At 42.7% G+C, this 13778-nt stretch overlaps 1 pseudogene; it reads right to left on the bottom strand.

Annotated features, from left to right (window-relative positions):
* The window catches only part of LOC124776168, a 52115-nt pseudogene that overhangs the window by 12168 nt on the left and 26169 nt on the right, over positions 1-13778 (bottom strand).

Here is a 13778-nt window from a genome sequence, read left to right on the forward strand (position 1 = left end):
TCTTGTTTTCTTCTTTCTGGACTCCGTAGTGGCCAACTGTGCTGCATACTTTGCTTTACCAGTACAAACCTACATCCATACTCCTCAAGCCACCTGACGGTGTAGGGTACCTTGAGTACCTCTATTGGTTCTCCCTTCTATTCCAGTCTCGTATTGTTCGAGGAAAGAAGGATTGTCGGTATGCCTCTGTGCGGGCTCTAATCTCTCTCATTTTATCCTCATGGTCTCTTCGCGAGATATACGTAGGAGGGAGCAATCTACTGCTTGACTCCTCGGTGAAGGTATGTTCTCGAAACTTCAACAAAAGCCCGTACCGAGCTACTGAGCGTCTCTCCCGCAGAGTCTTCCACTGGAGTTTATCTAACATCTCCGTAATGCTTTCATGATTACTAAATGATCCTATAACGAAGCATGCTGCTCTCTGTTGGATCTTCTCTATCTCTTCTATCAACCCTATCTGATACGGACCCCACACTGCTGAGCAGTATTCAAACAGTGGGCTAACAAGTGTACTGTAACCTAATTCCTTTGTTTTTGGATTGCATTTCCTTAGGATTCTTTCAATGAATCTCAGTCTGACATCTGATTTACCGACGATCAACTTTATATGATCATTCCATTTTAAATCACTCCTAATGCATACTCCCAGATAATTTATGGAATTAACTGCTTCCAATTGCTGACCTGCTATATTGTAGCTAAATGATATGGGATCTTTCTTTCTATGTATTCGCAGCACATTACACTTGTCTACATTGAGATTCAATTGCCATTCCCTGCACCATGCATCAATTCGGTGCAGATCATCCTGCATATCAGTACAATTTTCCATTGTTGCAACCTCTCGATATACCACAGCATCATCCGCAAAAAGCCTCAGTGAACTTCCGATGTCATTCACGAGGTCATTTATGTATATTGTGAATAGCAACGGTCCTACGACACTCCCCTGCAGCACACCTGAAATCACTCTTACTTCGGAAGACTTCTCTCCATTGAGAATGACATGCTGCGTTCTGTTAACTAGCAACTCTTCAATCCAATCACATAATTGGTCTGATAGTCCATATGCTCTTACTTTGTTCATTAAACGATTGCAGGGAACTGTATCGAACGCCTTGCGGAAGTCAAGAAACACAGCATCTACGTGGGAACCCGTGTCTATGGCCCTCTGAGTCTCGTGGACGAATAGCGTGAGCTGGGTTTCACACGGTCTTTCCGAAACCCATGCTGATTCCTACAGAGTAGATTTCTAGTTTACAGAAAAGTCATAATACTCGAACATAATACATGTTCTAAAATTCTACTACTGATCGACGTTAGAGATATAGGTCTATAGTTCTGCACATCTGTTCGACGTCCCTTCTTGAAAACAGGGATGACCTGTGCCCTTTTCCAATTCTTTGGAATGCTACGCTCTTGTAGAGACCTACGGTACACTGCTGCAAGAATGGGGGCAAGTTCCTTCACATACTCTGTGTAAAATTGAACTGGTATCCCATCAGGTCCAGCGGCCTTTCCTCTTTTGAGTGATTTTAATTGTTTATCTATCCCTCGGTCATCTATTTCAATATCTACCATTTTGTCATCTGTGCGACAATCTAGAGAAGGAACTACAGTGCAGTCTTCCTCTGTGAAACAGCTTTGGAAAAAGACATTTAGTATTTCGGCCTTTAGTCCATCATCCTCTGTTTCAGTACCTTTTTGGACACAGAGTGTCTGGACATTTTGTTTTGATCCACCTACCGCTTTGACACAAGAGCAAAATTTCTTAGGATTTTCTGCCAAGTCAGTACGTAGAACTTTACTTTCGAATTCATTTAACGCCTCTCGCATGGCCCTCCTCACATTACATTTCGCTTCGCGTAATTTTTGTTTGTCTGCAAGGTGTTGGCTATGTTTATGTTTGCTGTGAAGTTCCCTTTGCTTCTGCAGCAGTTTTCTAACTCGGTTGTTGTACCACGCTGGCTCTTTTCCATCTCTTACGATCTTGCTTGGCACATACTCATCTAACGCATATTGTACGATGGTTTTGAACTTTGTCCACTGATCCTCTACACCATCTGTACTTAAAACAAAACTTTTGTGTTGAGCCATCAGGTACTCTGAAATCTGATTTTTGTCACTTTTGCTAACCAGAAAAATCTTCGTACCTTTTTTAATATTTCTATTTACGGCTGAAATCATTGATGCAGTAACCGCTTTATGATCACTGATTCCCTGTTCTGCGTTAACTGTTTCAAATAGTTCGGGTCTGTTTGTCACTAGAAGGTCTAATATGTTATCGCCACAAGTCGGTTCTCTGTTTAACTGCTCAAGGTAGTTTTCAGATAAAGCTCTTAAAAAATTTCACTGGATTCTTTGTCCCTGCCACCCGTTATGAAAGTTTGAGTCTCCCAGTCTATATCCGGCAAATTAAAATTTCCACCCAGAACTATAACATGTTGGGCAAATCTACTCGAAATATTTCCAAATTATCTTTCAGGTGCTCAGCCACAACAGCTGCTGAGCCAGGGGGCCTATAGAGACATCCAATTACCATGTCTGAGCCTGCTTTAACCGTGACCTTCACCCAAATTATTTCACATTTCGGATCTCCGTCAATTTCCTTCGATACTATTGCACTTCTTATCACTTTAAACATGCCTCCCCCTTCACTGTCCAGCCTGTCTCTCCGGTATACATTCCAATCTGAGTTTAGAATTTCATACTGTTTACATCTGGTTTCAGCCAACTTTCTGTCTCTAGTACTATGTGGGCATTGTGACCGCTTATTAATGAGAGCAGTTCTGGGACCTTTCTATAGACGCTCCTGCAGTTTACTATTAGCACATTAGTATTGTTATTCCCTGTTGCATTTTGTCTACTCCTACCTTGCCACATCTCAGGAGGTGTCTTGTCGGGCCTAGGGAGGGAATTCTCTAACCTAAAAAACCCACATGTGCACTCCACATATACTCTGCTACCCTTGTAGCCGCTTCCTGCATGTAGTGCACGCGTGACCTATTCAGGGGGACCCTACATTTCGCCACCCGATAGCGGAGGTCGATACTACAAATACACTCCTGGAAATGGAAAAAAGAACACACTGACACCGGTGTGTCAGACCCACCATACTTGCTCCGGACACTGCGAGAGGGCTGTACAAGCAATGATCACACGCACGGCACAGCGGACACACCAGGAACCGCGGTGTTGGCCGTCGAATGGCGCTAGCTGCGCAGCATTTGTGCACCGCCGCCGTCAGTGTCAGCCAGTTTGCCGTGGCATACGGAGCTCCATCGCAGTCTTTAACACTGGTAGCATGCCGCGACAGCGTGGACGTGAACCGTATGTGCAGTTGACGGACTTTGAGCGAGGGCGTATAGTGGGCATGCGGGAGGCCGGGTGGACGTACCGCCGAATTGCTCAACACGTGGGGCGTGAGGTCTCCACAGTACATCGATGTTGTCGCCAGTGGTCGGCGGAAGCTGCACGTGCCCGTCGACCTGGGACCGGACCGCAGCGACGCACGGATGCACGCCAAGACCGTAGGATCCTACGCAGTGCCGTAGGGGACCGCACCGCCACCTCCCAGCAAATTAGGGACACTGTTGCTCCTGGGGTATCGGCGAGGACCATTCGCAACCGTCTCCATGAAGTTGGGCTACGGTCCCGCACACCGTTAGGCCGTCTTCCGCTCACGCCCCAACATCGTGCAGCCTGCCTCCAGTGGTGTCGCGACAGGCGTGAATGGAGGGACGAATGGTGACGTGTCGTCTTCAGCGATGAGAGTCGCTTCTGCCATGGTGCCAATGATGGTCGTATGCGTGTTTGGCGCCGTGCAGGTGAGCGCCACAATCAGGACTGCATACGACCGAGGCACACAGGGCCAACACCCGGCATCATGGTGTGGGGAGCGATCTCCTACACTGGCCGTACACCACTGGTGATCGTCGAGGGGACACTGAATAGTGCACGGTACATCCAAACCGTCATCGAACCCATCGTTCTACCATTCCTAGACCGGCAAGGGAACTTGCTGTTCCAACAGGACAATGCACATCCGCATGTATCCCGTGCCACCCAACGTGCTCTAGAAGGTGTAAGTCAACTACCCTGGCCAGCAAGATCTCCGGATCTGTCCCCCATTGAGCATGTTTGGGACTGGATGAAGCGTCGTCTCACGCGGTCTGCACGTCCAGCACGAACGCTGGTCCAACTGAGGCGCCAGGTCGAAATGCAATGGCAAGCCGTTCCACAGGACTACATCCAGCATCTCTACGATCGTCTCCATGGGAGAATAGCAGCCTGCATTGCTGCGAAAGGTGAATATACACTGTACTAGTGCTGACATTGTGCATGCTCTGTTGCCTGTGTCTATGTGCCTGTGGTTCTGTCAGTGTGATCATGTGATGTATCTGACCCCAGGAATGTGTCAATAAAGTTTCCCCTTCCTGGGACAATGAATTCACGGTGTTCTTATTTCAATTTCCAGGAGTGTAGCTAGCTCAGATTCCACCCCGCGAGGCTTTCCGCCTTCAACAACTCCGCTAACCGCCTGTACGAACTGAGGATGACCTCTGAACCCAGACGGCAGGAGTCATTGGTGCCGACATGAGCAACAATTTGCAGTCGGGTGCACCCAGTGCTCTCTATCACTGCCGGCACGGCCTCCTCCACATCTCAGATGAGACCCCCGGCTAGCAGACAGAGTGAACACTGACCTTCTTCCCCGACCTTTTCGCTATTTCCCTAAGGGGCTCCATCACCCGCCTAACGTTGGAGCTCCCAATAACTAATAAACCCCTCCCCCCATGTGCCTGCTCGGACCTTGCTGAAGGAGTGGCCACATGTCCACTCACAGGCAGAACGGGCGATGCCACACGGCCAGCCTCCACACTGACCCTCCGCCTCGTGCGCCGCGAACACCGCTGAACCCGCCACTCCCCTTGGGAAGAGGGTGGCCCAATCGCGCCTGGTACCCGCAAAGATGTGTCGACAGCAGGGTCAGTGGGTGAAGCATGTAACACCTGGGGTGTACCATGCAACGCACCAGACTCACCACTGCTTGAAGACGGCTAACCGCGGCCATCAACACGTTCAGCTGTTCGCGAACAGTGGCCAGCTCCTCCTGTGTCCGTACACAGCAGTCTCACATCCTATCCATCCTAAGAAATCAATTTACTGTTGAGAGTTAATCAACTTATAACTAGACTGCTAATTCACTAAAGGCGGCTGATAGTTGACTAAACTGTGGTTACTAGACACTTCCTGTAGAAAACAATGAAAATAGCACTACCTGTCTCTGGATTGTATTCAAAACAAACACTAGCACTACTGGCACTATGGCTGACTAAACGGACTCTCTCTGACTGTATTCAAAACAAACACAAAATCTATGGAACACTATTACTAGCACTCGACAATTAAAGCTTCCTAAAAGCAAAAACACACGGAAGAAGAAGTGACAAGTAAGAAAAATAGAGTTAATACTTAAATTAGCGTAGCTCGCTGCACAGCAGATGTGACGCAGACGGCAGTTACGATGACACTGACACTATAAGATTGTTGAACGACTCATTGGGATTTTGAGTCTGACAATGCAGACACTTCTTCAATAATTCAGGATTGGCAGGTCTCTGTAAACAGGTTTTATGATATCCACAACTGCTGCTGGGATAGAATGTTTATGGCTGTATGACCTGTTTGAGTACTGGGCATTGCAGTAATTGCACCATGAACCAGATCCAGGAGGGCAAAGATGGTGTACTGGTTTATCATCAGCTGACAGTCTCTGGAAGAAGGTAGCCCATACTGCCTGCTTCATTTTCAACAAATCCTCAGTATTATTTCTAATGGCAATCTCATAATACTGTTGTAGTTCATCAATCATGTTGTCTGTCAGCCTGCTTCATATGGTCTTACCACCTGAAAGTGTCTTGTCTCTCAAACTTTGTTTCAACTTCCTCAATCTGGTACCCATCCTCTTCTGGGCATGACCAACACATTCCATTTCTGTGACAAGCTTCTTACCATAAGGCTGAGTGGCTACTACACTGTTATATGCATTTGAGTCTGCATAACTTAAGAACTTAGTGTAACACACTCCCCTTTAGTTTACAGATCGATTATAAATTTCAACAGCTGCACGGGCCTCCGTACGACTAGTTGTCCTTCATAATTTCTGTCACAGATATGCCCTTCTTCATTCCCTGATTTATACTTATAACAATGTTTGGTTAAAATCTGGAAATCTATTAGCTTTCCAGTATCCACACTGGTCACTGTAGCAACAGAATTCTTAGAACTGCAGCTGCGCTTCTACCAAGTGCCCCAAAAGCTACTGATATGTCAATCATACCATCGTTTATTTCAGCAGCTTCATTTGCAGCACCCTTAATTGACTCACATGCAGCAGATCTCACAGCAGCTCCAATAAATCCTGCATACTTGTCCATTTTACAATGTGGGCGTGGCATATACATCACGACACACATTGTTTCTGCTGCAGTGTGTCCTTTGCCAATAGCTCTCAATCCATAAAACTACCTAATATTTATTTTAAAATAATTATCTTTACACTTATCAGAACTCCAAAATGAATGAGTTTATTTACAACTGGCAGAATTAATGATAAGTTTCCTGGCTAGTCCATTTGATACCTCAATGTCTTCATGTAAACTAACTGGCCCTCCACATACATACAGCACACACATTCACATAACACCCCTGTTAGGATGTGTAAATGTAGCAGAATATAACCTAACCTACCGTTTACATGAGTTTTGTTTTGAGATAACTGTGTTATCACTATGTTTCATTTTAATATTCGAAGCACTAATGGGTGTTTCGCTAGATACTCATGAGTTTGCCAGTATTTCATTGTCTGTAACTTCACACACCACATGCTGAACACAATGTTTCTCTTTATTCAAAAATTTATTACCATGAAACCCAAATTTCTTAAAAACACTTCATTTTGGAGTCATACTTTTTGAGAGATTTACCAGTCTATTCGTCACTTTTCCTCGGAAAAACGTTAGCACTTCGATATACAAAGCATGTTTATACTATGAAAAGATACCATACTATTTTTGACAGTGCTACCAATACAAACACATAATTTAACCTTTATAACACAGCAATCCACAGCTTTCTACAGGATGGTCCATTGATAGTGACCGGGCCAAATATCTCACGAAATAAGCATCAAATGAAAAAACTACAAAGAACGAAATTCGTCTAGCTTGAAGGGAGAAACCAGATAGCGCTATGGTTGGCCTGCTAGATAGCGCTGCCATAGGTCAAACTCATATCAACTGCATTTTTTAAAAATAGGAACCCCCATTTTTTATTACATATTCATGTAGTACGTAAAGAAATATGAATGTTTTAGCTGGACCACTTTTTTCGCTTTGTGATAGATGGGGCTGTAATAGTCAAAAATGGTTCAAATGGCTCTGAGCACTATGGGACTTAACTTCTAAGGTCATCAGTCCCCTAGAACTTAGAACTACTTAAACCTAACTAACCTAAGGACATCACACACATCCATGCCCGAGGCAGGATTCGAACCTGCGACCATAGCGGTCGCGCGTTTCCAGACTGTAGCACCTAGCACCGCTCGGCCACTCCGGCCAGCTGCTGTAATAGTCACAAACATATAAGTATGTGGTATCACATAACATTCCGCCAGTGCGGACGGTATTTGCTTCGTGATACATTACCCGTGTTAAAATGGACCGTTTACCAATTGCGGAAAAGGTCGATATCGTGTTGTGATCAAAATGCCCAAGGGGCGTGTGCTATGTATGCTGCTCGGTATCATGGACGACATCATCGAATTGTCCGGACCATTTGCTGGATAGTTACATTATTTAAGGAAACAGGAAGTGTCCAGCCACATGTGAAACATCAACCACGACCTGCAACAAAAGATGATGATGCCCTAGTAGGTGTTTTAGCTGCTGGGGCAGCTAATCCACACATCAGTAGCAGACAAATTGCGCGAGAATTGGGAATCTCAAAAACGTCGGTGTTGAGAATGCTACATCAACATCGATTGCACCCGTACCATATTTCTATGCACCAGGAATTGCATGGCGATGACTTTGGATGTCATGTACAGTTCTGCCACTGGGCATAAGAGAAATTACGGGACGATGAAAGATTTTTTGCATGCGTTCTATTTAGCGATGAAGCATCATTAACCAACAGCGGTAACCTAAACTGCCATAATATTCACTATTGGGCAATGGAAAAGCTACGATGGCAGTGACAAGTGGAACAGCAGCGACCTTGGCAGGTTAATGTATGGTGTGGCATTAAGGGAGGAAGGATAATTGGCCCCCATTTTATTGATGGAAATTTAAATGGTGCAATGTATGCTGATTTCCTGCGTAATGTTCTACCAATGTTACTACTAGATGTTTCACTGCATGACAGAATGGCGATGTACCTCCAAAATGATGAATGTCCGGCACATAGTTTGTGTGCGGTTGAAGCAGTATTGAATAGCATATTTCATGACAGGTGGATTGGTTGTCAAAGCACCATACCATGGCCCGCACGTTCACCGGATCTGACGTCCCCGGATTTCTTTCTGTGGGGAAAGTTGAAGGATATTTGCTATCGTAATCCACCGACAATGCCTGACAACATGCGTCAGTGCATTGTCAATGCATGTGCGAACATTACGGAAGGCGAACTACTCACTGTTGAGAGGAATGTTGTTACACGTATTGCCAAAGGCATTGAGGTTGACAGACATCATTTTGAGCATTGATTGCATTAATGTGGTATTCACAGGTAATCACGCCGTAACAACATGCATTCTCAGAAATGATAAGTTCACAAAGGTACATGTATCACATTGGAACAACCGAAATAAAATGTTCAAATGTACCTACGTTCTGTATTTTAATTTAAAAAACCTACCTGTTACCAACTGTTCGTCTAAAATTATGAGACATATGTTTGTGACTATTACAGCGCCATCTATCACAAAGCGAAAAAAGTGGTCCAACTAAAACATTCATATTTCTTTACGTTGTTGTTGTTGTGGTCTTCAGTCCTGAGACTGGTTTGATGCAGCTCTCCATGCTACTCTATCCTGTGCAAGCTTTTTCATCTCCCAGTACCTACTGCAACCTACATCCTTCTGAATCTGCTTAGTGTATTCATCTCTTGGTCTCCCTCTATGATTTTTACCCTCCACGCTGCCCTCCAATACTAAATTGGTGATCCCTTGATGCCTCAGAACATGTCCTACCAACCGATCCCTTCTTCTGGTCAAGTTGTGCCACAAACTTCTTTTCTCCCCAATCCTATTCAATACTTCCTCATTAGTTATGTGATCTACCCATCTAATCTTCTGCATTCTTCTGTAGCACCACATTTCGAAAGCTTCTATTCTCTTCTTGTCCAAACTATTTATCGTCCATGTTTCACTTCCATACATGGCTACACTCCATACGAATACTTTCAGAAATGACTTCCTGACACTTAAATCAATACTGGATGTTAACAAATTTCTCTTCTTCAGAAACGCTTTCCTTGCCATTGCCAGCCTACATTTTATATCCTCTCTACTTCGACCATCATCAGTTATTTTGCTCCCAAATAGCAAAACTCCTTTACTACTTTAAGTGCCTCATTTCCTAATCTAATTCCCTCAGCATCACCCGACTTAATTAGACTACATTCCATTATCCTTGTTTTGCTTTTGTTGATGTTCATCTTATATCCTCCTTTCAAGACACTGTCCATTCCATTCAACTGCTCTTCCAAGTCCTTTGCTGTCTCTGACAGAATTACAATGCCATCGACGAACCTCAAAGTTTTTATTTCTTCTCCATGAATTTTAATACATACTCCAAATTTTTCTTTTGTTTCCTTTACTGCTTGCTCAATATACAGATTGAACAACATCGGGGAGAGGCTACAACCCTGTCTTACTCCCTTCCCAACCACTGCTTCCCTTTCATGTCCCTCGACTCTTATAACTGCTATCTGGTTTCTGTACAAATTGTAAATAGCCTTTCGCTCCCTGTATTTTACCCCTGCCACCTTTAGAATTTGAAAGAAAGTATTCCAGTCAACATTGTCAAAAGCTTTCTCTAAGTCTACAAATGCTAGAAACGTAGGTTTGCCTTTTCTTAATCTTTCTTCTAAGATATTACGTATTACACGAATATGTAATAAAAAATGGGGTTCCTATTTTAAAAAACACAGTTGATATCAGTTTGAGCTATGGCAGTGCCTTATAGCAGGCCAACCATTGCGCCAGCTGGTTTCCCCCTTTGAGCTAGACAAATTTCGTTCTTTGTAGTTTTTTCGTTTGACACTTATTTCGTGAGAAATTTGGCCTGGTCACGATCAATGGTCTACCCTGTATATAAAAAATTACCGATTTTATTAGGTCTTGAAGCAATGCATGTAAAAATTTTAACATTTTCAACTAGTGTAGATTATATTTTAGAAAATAAAATAAAATACTTCCCACGCAAGTTTATAAGTAATATACATATCATTTTATTTGGAAAATTGCAAATTTTATAATCAGATAAAAACCCAAAAAAGTGAAAAAGAATGTTTTCCCCTTCTAACTCCCCTTAAAGATATGGAAATGTGCAAGCTTTCGGAGCCAGTGGCTTCTTCTTCTGGCAGAAACAATGAAGGGGAAGGAAAAGGGAAGAAAGAAAAGGCTTGTCAAGGTTTAGGAAATGGGGAGAGTTGCAGAAAAGCTGCAGAGAAACCCAGGCCAGGACAGACTTACTGAATGGGATGAGAAATATGTAACTAAACCAGTCCATCTCTCATACCACCAGCAGATGTGAAGTATTCTTGTGATTGGTAGTAAGCCATAAACATTAAATTATTTTCAATGTATGTTCATATGTAATACTGCACGTACCTTTGAGGTATCATTGGGCCCATTGGGAAGAGGATCGAAATTAGGCCACTGCTTTCTAATTATTTGGAGCATTTCACTAAATGAGACCATCTTCCCATCATTCCATTTGTTGCCGCTGAAAGGCATGTACTCGATAAATCTTACGTCAACATTACTCTCTTTTGTTAACTACACAAAACTGCACACTTCATCTTCATTAAAACCTCGCATTACAACACAATTTATCTGTGGAAGAAAGACACCATTAAAAACTTGGTATCAGATAAAGCATGGTTTAAACAGAGTTTGAAAGACCCTATAGATGAATATCTTAACAGTGGCTGTTAGGCCAGCTTAAATAAGAATGTCTGTTAGATTTCAGTTCTGAGAGCACTTTGTCATAACAGTCAAAATTATGTACTTTTTGTTTGATAAATTTATTAATAGTGCATAACAATGTTTGAGTCTGACAGCGTATCAATTCTGAAAATATTAGCTGTTCCAGTTTGTATTGTATTCACCTAGTTTGACAATCTCCTGACAAACGATCAGGGTATTCAAATGTTTTATATTTTTTATGTTATACTTTCTGGCATGTTACTCACCCATGAGAATCATCTCATGTTTTGGGTCTTGGAACAAAAGCTGAATCTAATCTAATCTAACCTACAAAATAATGGTTCTACAAGTCTGTTGTTATATTTGTATACCTCACTGATTCTGTTAAATTAATCTTTTTCTCTTTTTTTAGAGAATGTCTGAATTTATCTTAGCATGCCAAGCTGTTAACCTTCTTAACAATTTACAAAAATTAAACTGCATACATCTCCAATCTTTTTCCCCACTCCAACGCACACATCTTTTGCTGAAGGTATTATTTTAACTATTACATTAAATTAAGAAGCTTTCTTGAAACTGTGCTGCCATTTGTGAAACAAAGTTAAAAGTGTTCTCAAGATAAAAGGTCTTCACAAAAGGAGCATTTAGTATCTGTGCAGGTGGTAACGCTGACAGCCTTCATATAAACAAGCCCAAATGGTAGAACATCCTGCTTTACACATACATGCAATGGCAGAAAAAAGGAAAAGAGCACACCTTTCATTCAAGCATTGAATATATAAACTGATGAGACAAAACACTATGACCTCCTGTTTGATAATGTGTTTGTCCACTGTTGGAACACAATACAGCAGTGATTTTGTGTGGGACAAGTTCAACAAATTTCAGGTATGTTCCCAGCATTATGTGAGGTATGTTCCCAGCATTATGCAGCACCGCATGTCTAAGCACAGGTCATGTAATTCCCATAAATTGGAGATCAGTGGTTTCTGGGTGCAGAACTGTTATCTGATAGCATCACAGATGTATTCCATCACATTCAGAAGGGGTGAATTTGATTCTGGCCTCGTGACACTGAAAGTCATATTGTTGAAACATGTCACCTTCATTAGAGACAGTGTGTGGACAGTGCACAATAATGTTCACACAGAACAAAGCTGTTATGGAGCCTTCAGTTACTACCACAGGACCCACAGAAGACCAGGTGAATGTCCTCCATAGCATAATATTGCTCCCACTGGCCTAAGTCTGTAGCAAAGTGCACCTTTCAAGCACCAATTCACTCTGTTGACGGTGTATGTGCACAAAACCATCAAGCAGGTGTAATGCGAAACACGAATGATTCAACCAGATGACACATTTCTATTGATTCACTGCCCAATCTCAATGCTCCTGAGCCACAGAAATTGTAATTCAGCAGTGTTGTCAACATGGGAACATACGGGGATTGTCTGCAGCAGAGCCCTATGTTTAAGAATGTGCAATGAATGGTGTGCTCTGAAATACTCGTGCTTCCACCAGCACTGTGTCATCAGACGTGCCACAGAAATTAGCTTCCTCAGCCGAATGTCATCTTTTTCAAAGGAACCATCCCAGCATTTGTCTTAAATCATTTAGGGAAATCAAGGAAAACCCAAATTTTGATGGCCCGATGGGACTCGGGTCCGTTGTCCTCTCGAAGGCAAGTCCACTGTCTGACCACTGTGGTGGCATGACCTAGTCTTAATTAAGCCAGAAAATCCTGGGAAATGCTGACATACTTATTGATTTAAGATATAACAATTTAAAACAATCCTTTCATGAATTTCACTACAATTTTCTGCTCTTTTGAAAAAAAAATTCTTTTGACTGTGTTGATGTTGTTTATTATGTTTAAATAATGATGGCAGTCTCTATAAAAGGGCAGTTTGACTTTTAAGTTTAGTTATACTGTTTTAAACTACATCCTTCATCTATTTGTCCACCCAGAAGTGCTATAGGATATAACTTGAAGACTATGGTGAGGTGGTGGGGGACAGTCATGTGTTGAGAAGGAGGTGCTGCCAGAAATTAAGTGTGTGAGGTGACGTTATTGACACTGCATACAGGGAAAATAAAAATACTCTATTCCATATTCATTTACAATCTACGTCTGGCCCCCATATGGTTTTACTTTTCTCCAATAAGAAAAAAGAAATTGTCAGTAACTGTCTTTATAAGGTCTTAAAAGGAAACAAACAATAGAAAATCTAGGCTGGAATAATGACCATATTATAAAAAAGATACATTGCTATTCATTGTATACAGGAGATGTTAGGTCACAGACAAGCACAACAAAAAAGACTACTAAACACATAAGCTTTCGATCAGAAAGTCTTCTTCCAAAGTGGACAAAACACACACACACACACACACACACACACACACACACACACACACACACACACACACACACGACCGTTGTTTCTCCCATGATGCGTAGTTGCTCCCAGTCTGGCCCTAGCAGCCAGAGACAGTGGTCATGTATGTGTGATCTGCATTTGCGCGCATGTGTGTGTGTGTGTGTGTGTGTGTGTGTGTGTGT

The sequence above is a fragment of the Schistocerca piceifrons genome, chromosome 2, assembly GCF_021461385.2.
Source record: "Schistocerca piceifrons isolate TAMUIC-IGC-003096 chromosome 2, iqSchPice1.1, whole genome shotgun sequence".
Taxonomy (NCBI): Eukaryota; Metazoa; Arthropoda; class Insecta; order Orthoptera; family Acrididae; genus Schistocerca; species Schistocerca piceifrons.